This window comes from Pteropus vampyrus, unplaced genomic scaffold (assembly GCF_000151845.1).
Source record: "Pteropus vampyrus isolate Shadow unplaced genomic scaffold, Pvam_2.0 Scaffold56, whole genome shotgun sequence".
Taxonomy (NCBI): Eukaryota; Metazoa; Chordata; class Mammalia; order Chiroptera; family Pteropodidae; genus Pteropus; species Pteropus vampyrus.
The window spans coordinates 5,394,403-5,412,037 of NW_011888837.1; the positions used below are offsets into that span (position 1 = coordinate 5,394,403).

At 39.1% G+C, this 17,635-nt stretch overlaps 1 pseudogene; it reads left to right on the forward strand.

The window, feature by feature from the left end:
• Nucleotides 1-11,006: 11,006 nt before the first annotated feature.
• LOC111740038 lies at nt 11,007-11,125 on the forward strand (annotated as a pseudogene).
• Nucleotides 11,126-17,635: the final 6,510 nt, after the last annotated feature.

Sequence of the window (17,635 nt, forward strand, 5' to 3'; positions counted from 1 at the left end):
AGATCTCTAGACTTAAATTCATAGACTATTCAGTAAAAGCATTTAAAGGATGTATTCTTTTACACATTTGCTTTGACAAACTTTTTTACTTACATCTTTTGCACATATTTGTTGTTGTTGTTGGTCTCTGGTATCTAATTCTATAATGCTTCTTATTGATCTAATGCTATTCAATAAACTCAAGCAAACATTTCACTTATGAGCGACTCATTCTTCATAGATCATTTACTCAATTTAGACATTCTCTGAATCATCATAATGAAAAGTAGGATTTTATCATGTTTATTTTCTTTGCATGCCTCTTATCTTTTACAGATGATCAAAATTACATGGCAAAGGGCGAGAGAAATTATTCCTAATATTAACGCATTGGGAAAATGCTTGACTGCGAGAGCCTCTTTCCTTTGATGTATACTCATTGAGATTTCCTCCAGAAATTTCCAATCTCTTACTAAAACCCACTTTCACTGTCTCATTATATTGATTCTTAAAGTTTCCAGTGTTTCATTTGACAAAGTTTTGCTTCGAGTGTGACAAACGGAAGTTACAGATCCATAAACTCCCACCCCCCTTCCTTCCCTGCTTCCAGCCCAGCTCTCTCACCGCTGCGCTGAGCTCTACTAGGCTCGTGCCCCTTGCTCCCTCTGCTGCTCTGGGGAGTCTGCTCCCAGCATGCCCAGGTTCCAAGTTATATCTGGCTCCCTCTTTCATTTTTCTCTTTTTATTTAAATAGATTTCTTGAGAGGGAGTGAAAAAGCACCTAAAAATACTACATCTTCTGCTGTCTACAATGTTTCTTTATTACACACACACACAAAGGGATTATAAAATATCATCAAAATCCTGCATTCTAGCATCTTTTGGGTTTCAATATTTACAGATAGGAATCATTTCATTTTTTAATTTAATTTTGATCTTCTTTGAGAAATGTAGCTAAACAAAAATTCAGCAGCCTCGAATCAGAAATATTACCATTTCATGAGGTACTACTATTGCCCTGGTTTTACAGATGTAGAAGCTGATACACAGGGGTTAAGTAACCTGCTCAAGGCCAAATTTTGAGCCCAGGCAATCTGGCACCAGAATCCATGTCTAACCACTACACTCTGCTGACTCTATGAATAAATGCACTGGTCTACAGAAAAGTTGGTACAACTGAGAAAGAGAGGAAGTCCATAAGTCAGAAGGGTAATATTTGAAAGAGAAATTACATCATTTTGTGGTCCTCAAGGACAGAAGGATGCTCGCCATGTGTAGTCTGTCTGAAGAGCACCATCAGCAGCATCTGGAAACTCGTTAAAATATATATTCTCAAGCCCTGCCCAGATCTTCTGAATCAGAAACTCAGGCATTGGGCTCAGTAATCTGTGTTTAACAAGCTGTGGTATCATAAAGAATATATTTGGTCTTTGTCTCCAGTTCCTGGCACAGAGCTCCAAAAACTTTTGGAATTTCCTGACTAATAGGAGTGTTTTTTGTTATTCACAATGAGCCCCTTTAAACCATACCTGAGGTTTTGCTGGTGAGGTAACTGTTAGCATATCCCCAAATAGCTTCAGGATGGGGCTGGTTACCAGAGGAACCAATCTTAATAGGACCTCCATAAACACCCCTAAACAACAGGGTTTAGAGAGCTTCTGGGTTGGTGAACATATTGAGGTGCTAGAAGAATGGTGTACCTGGAGAGGGTAGGGAAGGAATGTGCCTCCCATCCCCCATACGTTGCCTTATACATCTCTTGCATTCGGCTGTTCCTGAGTTGTATCCTTTACAATAAACCAGTAATAATAAGTAAAGAACTTTCCTGAGCTCTGTGAATTGTTCTAGTGAATGATTAACCCTGGAGGGTGGTGGTCATAGAAACCTCCAAATTTACGGCCAACTGGGCAGAAATGTGGATAGCCTCAGCATTCTATTTGCAGCTGGTGTCTGAAGTGGGGGAAGTCTTGTGGGACTGAGCCCTTAACTTGTGGGATCTGAACTAACTATAGATAGTGTCAGAATTGAATTAAATTATTGGACACCCAATAGGTATCAGAGAATTGAAGTATCAGTAAACACTTGAGAGAAAAAATAAACTTTCACAAATCAAGTGATTATGAAGCTGCTAATGTTTGAAAAGCATTGTTCTAAAGTAAGGGCTCCAACTCTCACAGTACATTAGTCATCTAAGGGAACTTTCTTTTATAAATATCAGATTAATTATGTTATAATTTACATACAATAAAACTCACCTTTTTAAGTGTTAAGTTCAGTAAGTTAGTTCTCACAGCCCCCGTCTCAGTAAGTTTGGGCTGCTGATATCAAAGTCCCATAGACTGGGTGACTTAAAAATAACAGATATTTCTTATGGTCTAAAGGCTTAGAAGTCCAAGATCAGGGTGCCAGCATGACTGGATTCTGGTGAGAGCCCTTCTCCGAGTTGCAGACTGTTGACTTCTCATTGCGCGTGCACAAGAAGGAGAGCAGAAAGGGGTAGTAAGCTCCCTGGTGACCCTTATAAATGCAGTAATCCTATTCTTGGGGGTCCCGCCTTTATGACCTCATCTAAAGCTAATTATTTCCCAAAGACCCCGCTTCCTAATACCATCACGTCAGAGGGTAGGTAGAGTTTTAACATACAAATTTGGGGGAGAGACAAATATTCAGTCCATTACAGCCTTAGTCCCTGTCTTGTTCTTATAATTTTGCCTTTTCCAGAATGTCCTATAAATGGAAGCATACAATGTGTAGGCTTTTATCTGACTACTTTGCATAATGTTTTCAAGATTCATCATGTTGTTGAATGTATTGATAATTTATTCTTTATTGTTGTTGACTATTATTCCATTTTAGGGATATGCCATAATTTATTTATTCGTTCACCAGCTGATGGACATTTGAGTTTTTTCCAGTTTTTGGCTATTATGAATAAAACTGCTGTCAATATTTATATACGAGTCTTTGGGGGGAACATATGATTTTGTTTCTCTCAAGTAGATATCTAGATGTGAGATTGCTGGGTCATATGGTAGATGTATATTTATATGTTTCTATAAAGTTATACCTTTTATTTTTAACTTTATATCTGTTTTCCATAGTACCTATATTATTTTGCATTCCCACCAGCAATATATGAGAATTCTAGTTGATTCACGTCCTCATCAGCACTTGGTATTATCAACCTTTTAAACTTTAGAATGTCTTAGTAGATATTTAATCTATCTTAATTTTTATTAACTAAAATGGCTAATGATGTTGAACAGTTTTAATGTGCTTATTTAAGATCTTTACATCTATATTAGAAAGCTACCTTACATGAAAGCCTTTGAGTTATGCTGGCAAAGTTACCAAAAAGAAATTGACCACATATGTATGGGTGTACTTCTGGCAGCTAATCTGTTTTATTGATCTATATGTCTATCCTCATGCTAATGCCACATGGTCTTGATTAGTGTAGCTGAATAATAAGACTTCGAATTTAGTAGAAGTCTTCTTCATTCTTTTTCTAAATTGTTTTGGACCTAACTTCTTTGCTTTTTGATGTGAATTTTTAAATCACCTTGTCAATTTCTAAGCCCCCCCCAAAAAAATTGGGATTGTGTTGAATCTACAGATTAATTTGGGGAGAACTGGCATCTTGATAATATTGAGTCTTTCAGTCATGAACACAATATATCTCTTTACTATGTATGAGTTCTCTAATTTCTCTCAGCAATATTTTGTAATTGCTCACATTCAGATCTTAGCCCCCAAGGCCAAACCATGAGCTGTTGCCTTTTAAGGACATCCATCTGTAGCAACAAAACAAGCACATGTGTTCTTTATTTATCATGTATATTATTTGGGAAGTGATCACATGTGGCGTTTAGCCTAACTTTAATTGGATATTATTGCTTTCTTCTCAGAAAAGTAATGAACCATTTAAAACAATTAGATGAGGCACTCTCAAATTCCCCCACCAGATCTGCAAGTCTACCCAAATCCCCTCCCATCCTTATCAATTCCCTTTTGCTACATTAAACCTGGTATTTCTCTCCTCATTCCTTCAAGGCCATCCCTCTATCTGTGTTTAAATCTCATCTCCTCTTACTATCTCAGGAGAAACACACTATCATCTCTTCTTTTGTTCCCCTCTATGATCAACCACTTCTTCCCAATTAGTTCCATCTCCATACCATTTAAACATATTCCAGTCTCTCCCATCTCAAAGACAAAACAAACAAAAAAGCCTCTTCCTGGTCCTCTTCTGGTTATTGTCTCCCTCTTCTTCTCCTCCAGCACAGCAAAACCTCGAGTTGTCAGTACTCCATGTCATTTCCCCAGGGCTCTCTCATACTGCAGCAGCCTCTAAAAAAGGCTTCTACTCTATCACAGCCCCCAAACAACTATCAATAAGGTCATCAATGACGATTGTAGCAATATCAGTCAGCTATTTCCACAACAGTGCTATGTAGCTCAATGGCTTACAACAAAAGATTATTTCCTGTCCTTGCATCTTCCAGTTAGCTGATGGTCAACTGACAAGGGTGGGTTTGGAGTCAATTCAGGCCATTTGTTTTGTCCAGATCTTCTTTATGTGTCTCCCATTTTGAGGGAATCAGATGGTACTACAGGACATATTCTTCTTATGGTAATGGCAAATCCAGAAGACAGGGAAGCAGAAACACGCTATGCTTGTTATGATCTAGGCTTGGAATTATCAAACTTTTACCTTCATTTACATTTTATTGGCCAAACCAAGCCATATGGCCATGCCCAATATTTGTGGGACAGGAAGTTTATTTCACATCTAGTAGAACTGTAAAACCATATATCAAAGGGCATGGTATAGAGAGGAGAAAAGAATTGGGAACAAAAATAAATCTGCCAGTTGCTAAGCACAATGATCAATGTTTCATGTTCATCCTATGGAACTCAATAGTTACTTTACAAAAACGAGGACTAGTGCACAGTTGTGGTCTCTCCCCTTGGCACTCAGAATGACATACTTCTCCTGGGTTTCCTTCTACTTTTCTGGCCACTCATTCTCAGACTTTATTTTTTAGCTCACCCTGTCTCTCTGGCAGAGTGAGAGAAGGTGACTTGTCTTTTATCATTATATACATTCTCTTGAAGAAATCTAAAGCTTTCATTACCATGGAAACACTAATAACTCCCAATCTTTTATCCCCTATTCTCTGAACTCCATTTCATTTTACCCAATCGACTCTGCTATATTTCCACTTTGGACTTTGCAAAGGTACCTCAAACTCAATGTCAAGGACCAAAATTTATTATACAATTCCAATCCGATTCAATTCCGGCATTGCCTACCTCGGTGAAAGCTCCACAACTTGTCTAATTGTCCAAGGTGGAAAACTAGGACTCATTTCAAAAAAAAATTTTTTATCACTGCTAGCCTTGTATCCAATCCATAATAAAACTTTGTGGGCCCATTTCCCTAAATATCGCCTTAATTTATTCATGTTCTCCACCTTTATTGCTACCACCTATGTCAAGATGCCATCAGTTCTTACCCGTCCTAATTAAATAGCTTAAAGTTGTCTGTCTCCCTCATCTTCTCTGATATCCCTCCATAATGCAGCTAACTAAGGTAATCCTTACAAAATGCAGATCAGGGGGATGATGTCACTCCAGCTTTATTTCCAAATGCAAGGTTCACTTCCTCAGAAAAGTCTGCCATGTCCATCCAGCCGAGGTCAGATCTTTTTGAGATGTGCTTTCATGTAACTATCTCTTTTCCTTGAGAGCCCTTACCTTAGTCATTAATAATACATTTGTTAATGTGACCATGTAATAAGTATCTGTCTCCCTATTGGCTCTAAATTTCATGAGATCAAAAACTATATTTTTGCCCATCATCAAAGACAACTTACTAAATGGAAAAAGATATTCATCAATGATATACCTGATAAGGGATTAATATCCAAGATATAGTAAAAACTCATACAACTTAACACCAAAAATACAAAAAAAAAAAAAAAAAAAAAAAAAAAAAAACAATCAAAAAATGGGCAGAGAACTTGAATAGACATTTCTCCAACGAGGACACACAGATGGCCAATAGACATATGAAAAGATGCTCAATGTCACTAATCATCAGAAAAATGCAAATTAAAACCACAATGAAATATCTCCTCTTCCATATAGCATCCCAGATATTCAGTAAGCAACTCTTAGGCAAAACGAAGAACATCTTGTACAGTGTGTAATTTGTTTGGAATATTTAGAAAAAAATATTTTCTAACCACATTACCTTGAATACATGACTAGGAGGAAGTAGAACCTAACCAGATGTTTGTGACTGCCATCGTGCACCTGAACATGCTGGCAGATTTTAATCAATTGGTATTTGTCACCGAAATGTAATGTAATTGTATAATATTAAGATCTTCAAGTTAAATTTCACTAAAATTATGTTATGATATTAAAGCACTAGTATATATTACTGGAAAAAGGAAAAATTAATAGTAAATCCATTCTCGCCATAAATTTAAGATGACTAATATTTGTTAAATTCTCACATGCTGCATAATTTAGGGTCCCATTAGGAAACAGCATGCTGAGCTGGAATTTTGAAAGGAATGAAGTGAAAGAACTATTTCAGAGGTGTAGGCAGGGTTAAGGGAACCAACTAGGAACGTTGAGGCACACAGGGACTGGCAGCCACTCCTATGCCTGAAGGAGAAGGAAAGGAAACGGTGTTATGGAAAGTTGTTTGGAGAGCTGCAGCTTGGAAGCCAGATTGCCTGACAGAAACCATAGACATTAAAGCATCAGCCAGAACCAGAACTGAGTACGAACAAGGAGTAAAGGAAATAATAATTCTTTTACCTCCATTTCCTTCTATCCTCTAATCTATCCATACTCTACTCTCTCATGGATTGAACTCATCCAGAAAGGGTCAGATGAGAAAACTAAGATTCAGAGAGACTAAGGAATTAGTCCAGAGTCACAGGGTTAATGAATATCAGTTCTGATATTTGAATCCCAGTAGGTGGACTCCAAATACCATAATTTTATTCATTATTTTACACGTCTGATAGAAGACTGTCCCAATTTTAACTCATTATAATGAATGCTAATGATGCCTATACACGTGTTTTTTTGTCATATGTTCTACTTTGAAAAAATTTGCTCACTCCTATGGTAGATAATCAATTCAATTGATTTGCAAGCATTTTTTTTTTCATCTGAATGACAGCCTCTCCATTTCAAATCTGAATATCAAATAAATTAATATCTTATTATATTCCTAAATTTAGTGGGGCTAGAAGCCCCAGGAAAAACCCTTGGCATAGCTCTCTCTCCCTTTTAAGTAGACAATGGGACTAACATTTTTCTCCTTCAAAGGTGGGCGATGAAGAGGTCCACCTCTCCATCAGTGCCTCCTTGCCCTGATTTTTTCTGCTGATCTCTGAATAGGGTTCCCATCTAGCTCTATCTCTGACACATCCTCTGGTCTGGCATCTCTGACACATCTCTGACACATCTCTGAATAGGGTTCCCATCTAGCTCTATCTCTGACACATCCTCTGGTCTGGAGGCCCTTCTTATTTCTCATCCATTGGTGAACAACAGCCCTCTCCATCAAATACAGAGGCCAACCTGAGACCCTCTGGGAGCATTCTACTAACCTCACAGTGCTCTGCCTCTTCTAATGAGGTTCTTCAGCACCTTCTGGTGGCTGGTCCAAGAAATAACATGGTCAAATTGAAAACTGGGACAGTGAGAGAAATGCCATTAACACTGGGCACAAATTCCCTGCTTCCTTCTCCATTCAGAATGAGACCCCTAAGAGTGTCTCCTAGGGATTGTGGACAGGTAGATCCCAGGATTCCCTTCTGTCAATGCCCCAATTCAGGACCTCAGGGTATTACCTCTCAAAGTAAGGTCCTTCAACCCTCAATATCAGCATCATTTGAAATCATATTAGAAATGCAGAATCTGAATCAGAACCCATGTTTCAGCAAGATTCCCAGATGATTTATATGCAACTAACACTGAGCTCTTTCTTTTCTTTTCTCCCTGCCTCTTCACTGCAAAAAGACAATATGCATCAAATCATGGGGGTGCACCACGATTCTCCCAAGCTAGGTCTGAAACCAGGCTTGGCAAAATAAAAAGCTGTGGAAGTCAGAAGACCTTGGATCAAGATGTGGTCCTGCTTATGATTAACTGAAATGTAATTAAATTATGAGTCTAATTATTTTAAATTTCCAGATGAAAATAATATCTACCCCTTAGGGAACTAAGAATAAAAACATTTTTAGATCAGCTACATGTAACTTGAGGTCATTTCTGGGATTTATAAATTCCAAGAAGTTGGGATTTATATTTCCATTTCTAATGTTATTTCAGTGGCCTCAAAATGATCACAGTCAACCCTGAAAGCCACAGTCCTCTACTGTCATCCAGTGGTGAATGGTATAATGTGGCGACAAGAAACTCACCGAACATCATAATTCAATAAATCATAGAACTGACCCAGGAAGATGGAGCTGAAAACCAGCATATAACTCATCATATGGACTCAAAAAGAGAGATGAAAGAGAGAAATGGAAGAAATGTGGTTACAAGCCCAATATTAGTTTAGACATGACAGATTCAAGCTTATTGTTCTGAGCAAGAAAATACATACCAGTTCATTATCAGCTGCCAGGTGCCAAGCTAAAGAAATGTGTGCTCGATTTTCTTTCATGTTTCATCTCAAATTAGATGTGAAATAATTGCAGAGAGTTCAGTCAAGCTGAGACCCATTATTCAGTAAGGAAATTAACATTTCTAAAGTGCTTTAACACAAATGACAGATTAGTTCACTCAGCTTCCTCACCTGAATCATAGACCCCCGATTTGTGTCTTTCCATTTGCCTTATTTGCATGTTCTGCCCTTTCTGCCTTCCACCTCCTGAAAGTAAAAATGAGGATAAGCAAAGAAAGGCACCCTGATTCTCCCTTTCAACAAAGATACTCCATTTATTAGATACCTAATATCTATGTTGGGAATTCCACACATATTCTATTTCCATCACGGTCATTGCTCCTAATAGGCAATCATGGTATCCACAAAGACAGAGGACATTTAAAATTTTTGTCTGACATAGTTTTGGAAATTTTTAGTGTGTTTTATCATTAATTGCAACTTGTAGACTCTAGAGAGATTCTTGAATGCATGACCTATTGATTACTTAAAGGAGCACACCTGGTGGCATGGTGACACTCATAGCCATGTTTGCCTCTAGTTGTGGTGCTGCTGTGTGACAGGCAGGTAGGGTGGTTCCACTTTCTATGACTTCCTGTGTTTCCTGGACACTCTGCCCAGTTCTAAACCCTACTGACTAGAAGGGACCTTGATAGTCCCTCTATTTCTCTTTTGTCATAATGAGAAGAATTAGCTTTTTTTTTTCCTAGCAAAAGTTAAAATTCCAAAGAAGATTAAAACTGAGGAAGTCTCCTAACTCTTTTTTGGCCATGTGCTCAATTGTCCATGTGCCCCAGCTTTGCACTGAGTTTCCCAGAGCAGACCTGGAATCTTGGTGTTGGCCTATGACTAATAAGATCATCCAGCCAATTTAAAGTGAAAAGTTTGTGTAACTTTGGGAAAACTTTGGCCAAAATCTGAGGTTGGTTTTTGGCAATGATAAGGTCAACCTATACTAACAACAAAAATACTGGTTAGTGTCCTGTAAACTTGGGACAAGCCATAAGATTTTGACATCTAGCATTCCTCCTCATATCTAACTTGTGAAATTGGTGGTGGGGTGTGGCATCTTACCAAAGGCAAAGTGACACCTTGGTTGCTGTGCATGCTCTGTACCTGTTTGACTTATAAACACAGTTAAAGAAAAAAGTCCTATCTTGTATCATCTCAGGTTATGCACGGAATATCAGAAGCAATTTTTCTATTTGCTTTGTTGGTCAGTGTTCCAATACTGGTTAGACAAGAAAAATTTCTAACAGGATCCCATTTCATTCTGTCCATTTGTGAGACAGAAATACTAAAAGGAAGCGAATTTAGGATAAATGGAATGTCACTCTCTAGCTTTGTATATTGAAAAATTCTAAGCCTCAGCTTCCTTCCTTGTAAATAAGAAATCTGCAAAGGCATCTTCCAGCCCTAAAATTTATACCTCTGCTCTTCCCACATCCTTTCCTCCTCTGGTACTTCCTATCCCAGTGAATTTTGGCACTATTATCCTTTAAAATGAAAATCGAGTGTCATCTTTGACCCTCTCTCCCACTAACTTTCCTCTTTAAATCATTCCTCAAGAGCAACCCACCTCCTTAACATCTCTGGGATCCATCTACTTTATTCTACCACTGTGTCTGGCCATGAGAATGAGCTCTCGTTATTTGGAGAAGTAATTTTATAAGCCAGGAGGGTTTAGAATTACATTTATAGATGATGGAATAAATCAAACTCATGGATTTATTAAGTAAAAAAAGAATCTGGCCTCTCAGAGAAACATGACTTCAATTTGAATTGTATAACTAATTTAAATCTGTAATTTTAAGCTGTTTATTTAATATCAATTTTAAGCAAGTTAGAGTATTTAAGAAAACTTGATATGCAAAAATTCATAATTTTATGTATTTGATTAACAAGATTTTATTAAGTAGTTAGGAAGACTTGTTATGTTGTGATTTTGTCTTGCCGAGCATTTGAAATATTTAGAAAAAACTGGAATATATTATATTAAGATATTTATTTTAAAGTTTTTAAAGGAATTTGTTCAACTAAGTTTGTAAATGAGCCTGATTATTTGAGGTGAGTTTTGGTTGTTGGACTGGAGTTAAACATTACTGAAGCATCAAATAAAAGTGATTATTAATATTTATATAAATATTAGAATAAAATTTATAGGCTAAACTTGATTAAAATGTACATTTGAAAACTTTACTTTAAAAATGAACAGTAATTTTAAACCCAAACAACTATTAATAGTCCTTTCTGTACTCAAAATTATCCTCCAGATTTTTTCACTGACAGTAGTCAAAAGAGTTCCCTTTACCATGGAACTGCAATCTACAGCCTTGCCACCCTGAACAAGCCCAATCATGTCTGATCTTGGAAACTAAACAGGGTTGGGCCTGGTTAGTACTTGGATAGGAGACCACCTAGGAAGACTAGGTGCTGTAGGTGTTAAAAAAAACAATCCTTTTTAAAATAAGGGATTGTAAGCTAACAAGGTCCTTGCAATCTGTGAGGTCAACCACAGATTGCCTCGCCTAAAAAAAAAAAAATTCTACAATGGAACTCAAATGTGTAGGGATATAAACTGGAACACCTTAATATGTTTCTTGTCTCTTAAATATTACATGAGTGCAAAGTCAAACCAAGTTCTAATACATACATCAATTTAAATACTTTGACTCCAGCATAACCTTTTGCGATTAATGAAGAGAAAGGCCACATGGTATCTCTTGGGATCCTACTGAAATGCTGTACTCGAAATGTATTTCAAAAACAGAGAAAATATCTTAGCAACTTGATTTTCTCCAAACTATGATCCAGGCTTTCCTAAAAACTTGTCCCTTGTTCTACATAACTAAGGCAGCATCTCAGTCCCTTCTTTTATCTGGCTGGGATTTGTTCTTAGTCAGGTGATATTCCCTAAAACATAGCTGTTAGAGATTCATAAAATCTGTAAATATAAACTAAGTTAACCTATAAGAAGGATGTTTGCCAGGCTCCTCTTTGCTGACACCTGCCCTGTTGTTATCATTATTCGCTATCCTATCCAATTAATATGCCTTGTTGATTTAAACTCAAAATAAATAAGCAGTGAGCACTGAACAAAAGGCTCTTCTACTTTACAGATGTTCTCTTCCTTTGCCTTAAGAAATTTTAGAAGAAATACAGCTTACTGCACTCTGGCTCACAGCTGTGAGCAACACTGTGCAGTGGGGAAAGTTTGCAGGGAGAATTCCGGAGCCAAGGCGTCGCGGTGCCCTCTAACCACGTGCCAATCTGCATGTGAACAAACCAAGCACGAGTCTACGGATGCAGAAATCCATCACGTGGGTCCTCACGCAACCACCCTCAGAAGATGCTTTTATATACCTATGATGCTTTTCCTTTATAGGCAATAGAAAGTGAAAAGACTCAGGGAATCATCCTCCTGTGGTTTCTCAATAAGAGCACTGTTGGCATTTTTATTCCTGGGGTAAGTGCCACCCACACAATGGAGATGCTACTCATCTCTCCCCCAGCCACTTAATACCACTAGTCACTGGAAATCTGTGAGAGCATTTTTTCTTGTTGCCAACATCCTACCCATAAGGGCAATTCTCCCCACTCCTAAGAACCACTGGACCTCAGCAGAACAGAGTAGATGGGCCACCACTATTTTTAACCCCTTGAACTCTGCATAGGGGCCCAGCTCTTTGCCATATCTCTGCTTTAACATAGTATGTGGCCTGGTAACCAAATGAAGCAGCAAAACTAATCTGTGCAGACATTTCCTACCCCATCCTTCTTTTGCCATGAGGCATAGCACCCTGGGGGCAAAAAGAAGCAGGAGCATGTGCTGTGATAGAAGCTTGAGCAAAAAAGGAGATGTAGATGTTGGAACATTAGAATTAGAAGGTATTTAGTAGTTATTTAGTCAAATACCCTTGCTTTAGAGATGAAGAAAGTGAGACTGAATCATTACTTGTCAAATATACTCCAAATGTTAGTTATTGCTGTGATAATTAGTAATTATTATATTTACTACTACAATATCTGTCTTAAAATTGCTTAGCCTTATGGAAGGCTGTTTTACTTCATGGGTTCATCAGAAGCTGACCTGATCCAAGGATCTGGGTGAAAGTACTTTATTTAGAAATGATCCAGATAGCTCCATGAGGGCTGGGAAAGTGATACAATGTGGAGGCCATGCTGGGCCACCAGATCCACTTTTAGGACTAAAGCACTTATTTCTCCAGCTGCTCTGTGTGTGGCTGGCAGCAGCTGAGAGTCTCTGGAAATTGCCTTCACCGAATGTCATGCTCCCTTCCCACGAGTAGTCTGTATCCAAGGACTGGTTGATGTAAGCATGTATGTGTCCCACTCCCACCTCCCTAACTTCCATCAAATCTTAATGGTCCTCCCAGCTTCAGAGCTTCCTGTGGGGTCACTGATGCCTCTTCTGTGACTGCCTCATGTTCATCTTCACCCGCTACCTAACTCTGCTTGCTACTTCTCCCCTGCAGAGACCCCGCACAGGCTAGCAGTGCAATTGTGAAAACTTCTACCTGTCATGAACTGAAATAGATGGCAAACTGGTAAAAAGAAATATCTAGGAAATGTAATATATCAGGCATTTGAGATTTGTGGGAAAATCAGTAATTATAAGAAAAATGGAATTGGATGGTTATTGCTGGAGGCATTAGGTGATTTGGAATAAAAGGTAATAGAAGGCACAAAATAATTAATCAGCAATTAAAGGCAAGTCACGAAAGCCAGAAGGCCTCTTTGGAGCATATTAAGAGATTCTCCTCTCTTGCTGACAAAGAGCAGGAAAATCTGAGGAGACAGTCCAGGACTTAATCATAACAATAGCTGAGTTCCAGAGAAGGTTGAAATCTCAACTTAGCCAGGTCTGCAATAACGAGACCCTAAAAACTGAAACAGGGACTTTGGAGTTAATGCGCTTGAAAATATTAAATCATCAAAAGCCACTGGGACCCTGAACCTGCAGAAGTGGACAACACTGTTAGAAGCAGCATATTCCCCCTGGCCTTGCAGGATAACATGTGCCTCCTTTGGTCTCTTCCCACCACTTCTCCCGCCACCAGATCAGTAAGCAGAGTGAGCTCACAACAAAAATGCTGGGCCTGCTAAGGGAGGAAAGGGGCTCTGCCCCAAAGAGCCTGCAGGACCTCGTTAACATGTGTCAGCAAGATCTGAGAGAGTACATGTAAAAGTACATTCTAAGAGTGCCAAATGAAGGGCTGGTAGGACATGAAGTGAGATAAAGCACAAAGTTTGCAAATATGGGAACACTTTCTTGAGATAAATGATTTAACACCATGGCAAAGACCTCAAGGCTGACACAGTTCCTAAAATGGTTCTTAATCTGGATCGTCACTTTCTCAAGTTCCTAAATGAAGTAGAACTGCCAAATTTTCTGTGGCAGACAGGGAAAGAACAGGTCACAAGTTTCAGAAAAATGAGCATGCTAGATGGATATACTGTAATACAGGAAACTCCATCACACAATCATGTCTGGTGGGAGGGCCTGAAACAGTAATGGGTGATGCTGAGAGGCCCTCTACATCTTTGAGATGCTCTCCTTCTCTGTTGGTCAGGGCACTTCTAGGAGAAGCTATTACAGAACTGGGCTCCTTGATAAAAATGGGGATATAGGTTCCAGAAATAATAGAAGTGAGGTGGCAGCACTTAGCCACCAGAAGCAAGGAGAGCACAGTTATCATAATGAGTATCAAGGACAGAATGGCACCCAGGGGACTGAACCATAGGAGCTGAGGAGATGGTTAATAAGACATGTCACCTATATGGGCAAGGCAGATGGGCTACTAGCAAAGGCATCACTCAATCTATATGACCACAAATAAAATCAAGATTAACAGAGGGCAAGAAAGTAAACCTAGTCCTGGGGCAAGACTATAAATATGGTATTTATAGAATATCGTAGTCTGTTCCAAGTGAATGCCAACTGTTTCTGGTCTTCCTTTCTGACAGGAATGGAAAAGAAAATATTTACCAGATTAATGACTATATACCATATGGTTGAGGACTTGTTAATCTACTCTATCATAGATACCACACCTGGACCAATGTACAAGCAGTGTAAATATTTGGTTAAGCTTGTAGTAGGCTATTTCCAGGATCCATCTGGCTTATGTATATGCCAGACTGGTGAATTAAGTGGAGATGTGATGGGGCCATCACTCCTGTATCCTTTAGGTCTTCAAGAGGGGTACTAATATTTGCTGTTTTCCCATTATACAATACAATTTTGATTTATTATGTTGCCTGATTGTTTGGTATGAGGGTGTCCAATTGATCTATCATGCTGTAATAGCTTTTATCCCACAGACCAAGGATCCAGTGTGGGGATTTTGCCAACTTCCAAGTATGTCCATTTAGACTATGCATGAACCTAGTGAACTCAGCGTGAACTGGATCTGGGCCATGACATGATGTTTAACATGCCTGGGTATCAGAGTCAGCTTACTCCCTGTGTTTGAGGGTTCCAAAAATATGAGGGTATTGTTCTTTTTCCAGTATACAGTTTCTGTAGTAAATGGCCAGAGGTCTGTTTGGAGTCATTGTAGGAGAATCATTTCCATATGCACTTCCAATAATGTTGCAGGGTCTTTTCTCCTGGAGACCTGGCCTTCTTCAGCCAATGATTTATGGGGCCAAAAACAGGTTTAGGGCCCAAAACAGGTTTAAGTCCAAAAACTGGACAAGAGATTATAAGTCTTTATTTTGATGTCTGTCATAATATAACCCGACATTCCTCTAGAATTTCCCCTAGCCCGCTATATTAATGACATCATGCTAATATGACTAGATGAGCAACAAGTGGAAAGTATGTTAAAGTCTTTAGTAAGACACATGTGCTCCAGAGAAGGTTATGACAAAACATATGAAGATTCAGGAGTCAATCCTACTTATGAAATATTTAGGGGTCCAGTGGTCTGGGGCATGCCAGGACTTCCCCTCCAAAGTAAAGGACAGATAATTGTATCATACACTTCCCATCATGAAGAAGGAAGCATAATGCCCAGTGGGCTTCTAAGGTTTCTGGAGGAAGACTATTCCATATCTGGGAATACTACTCCAATCAATACATAGGGTGAATGAATGGATATTGACTGAGCATAAATATGTTCAACAACAGGCCCCCGCTAAAATGCAAGTTGCTTTGCTTCTTGCCCATATGATCCAGCAGATCTTATGGTATTCGAAGTACCTGTGATGGAAAGACAACATGTGGAATTTCTGGCAAGCCTTAATAGAAGATCATAATGTAGACCTTTAAGGTCCAGGATCAAGACCATGCCATCTGGGGCAGAAAATTATACACTTTTTGAAAAAAGTTTCTGGAATTCTACTGGGTCCCATAAGCAATGGGCAAAAAGTTATGTGACCAGAGCTGTCATTTAGCCAGGTTCTGTCAGACTCGGGGTTGTAAGGTCAAGCGGGCACAGCAGCGATATTTTGTGAGACAAAAGTGACACATCTAAGACTGCATATGAGCAGAGCTGGGGGGAATAAGGAAGCTGCACGATCAGGTGTGCAGGCTCTCTCTTGTCATCCACTGCTATTGCACCAATAAGTGTCCCTCAGCTCACACCTATAGCCACATTTAGGGAGTTGCTTATGGAGAAGGGTAACAGCTGAAGTTGGTACACGTGTGTGTCAACTCAATATGCCAAAGCTGACAGCTGCACCGAAGCTCTATTCGTGGGTGGCCTTGAAAGAGAGGAGTAAGGGGAAATCCTCCCAGTGTCCCAAAGAGCAGAGCTTTGAATGATGCACTTGATCATTCCCTTTTGTGGAAAGAAAAGTGGCCAAAGTTGGAATATATATGGACTGCTAGGGACCGAATATGTCCACCCCCCCCCTCCCTGCCCCACTAGAATTATTATGTTGAGGCCCTAATTCCCAATGTGGGAGTTAGGGGCACCAACCACTGTGTTTGATAAAACTGCAAACTAAAGTCAGCCCTCTGCATATGTAGTTTCCCAGCCCTATTAAATTGAAAATACAGTTGACTCTTGAACAATGCGGGTTTGAACTCTTGAGTACACTTATAAACAAATTAAAAACTTTTTATATTTAAATTTAAAACAAATTTAAAATCCACATATAAGTGTACCTGTGAAGTTCAAACCTATGATGTTCGAGAGTCAACTGTATTTGGAGATGGGCCTTTGGGAAGTAATCAGAACTAGATATGGCCATTGTGATGTAAGCCCTGACAGTTGTACTTTTCCTTTTTTGAAATGCAAGTGACTGACTTGAATCTCCTTTGTCTTAGAGATTTAGGTTGACCGTTTGAGCCAGTTTGGGTTTCCTCCCCGCTCTTCCCTGAGCTTTAAATTCCAGCTCTTATAAAGTCGTCAAAAAAGAGAGCCCCAAAACTCTAGGCCCTGACCATCAACTTCAATAATAGCAAAATCTTAGGCCCATTTGTGCATTCTCTCTCTCTCTTTCTCTACCTCTGGCCTTGTTGTGCAGCCCCAGATGTGCTATATAATTCCCAGGTCCTGTAAGTAATAAATCTTTATGTTTTTCAAAGTTTCCTGATGGTTATTGCTGAAGGTCATCTGGCAATCATAATTAGAACCATAAAGGCCAGTCCAAGCACAACATTCGCTATCAACACGTTGAGACTTGTACACAACAGTCATGAGGGTGGGGCCCTCTTAATGGGATCAGTGCCCTTATAAAAAGAGGAAGAGTAACAAGATCAATCTCCACATCTCCCACTCTCTCATACACATACCAGGAAAGACCATGTAAAGAAAAGCTGCACTTGCAAACCAGGCAGAGGGCACCAAATCTGTTAGCACCTTGCTCTCGGACTTCCCAGCCTCCCAAACTGTGAGAAATAAATGTTTGTTGTTTAAGCCTCCCAATCTATGGTATTTTGTTATAGCTGTCCAAACTAAGATATGGGCTCATGGTGAC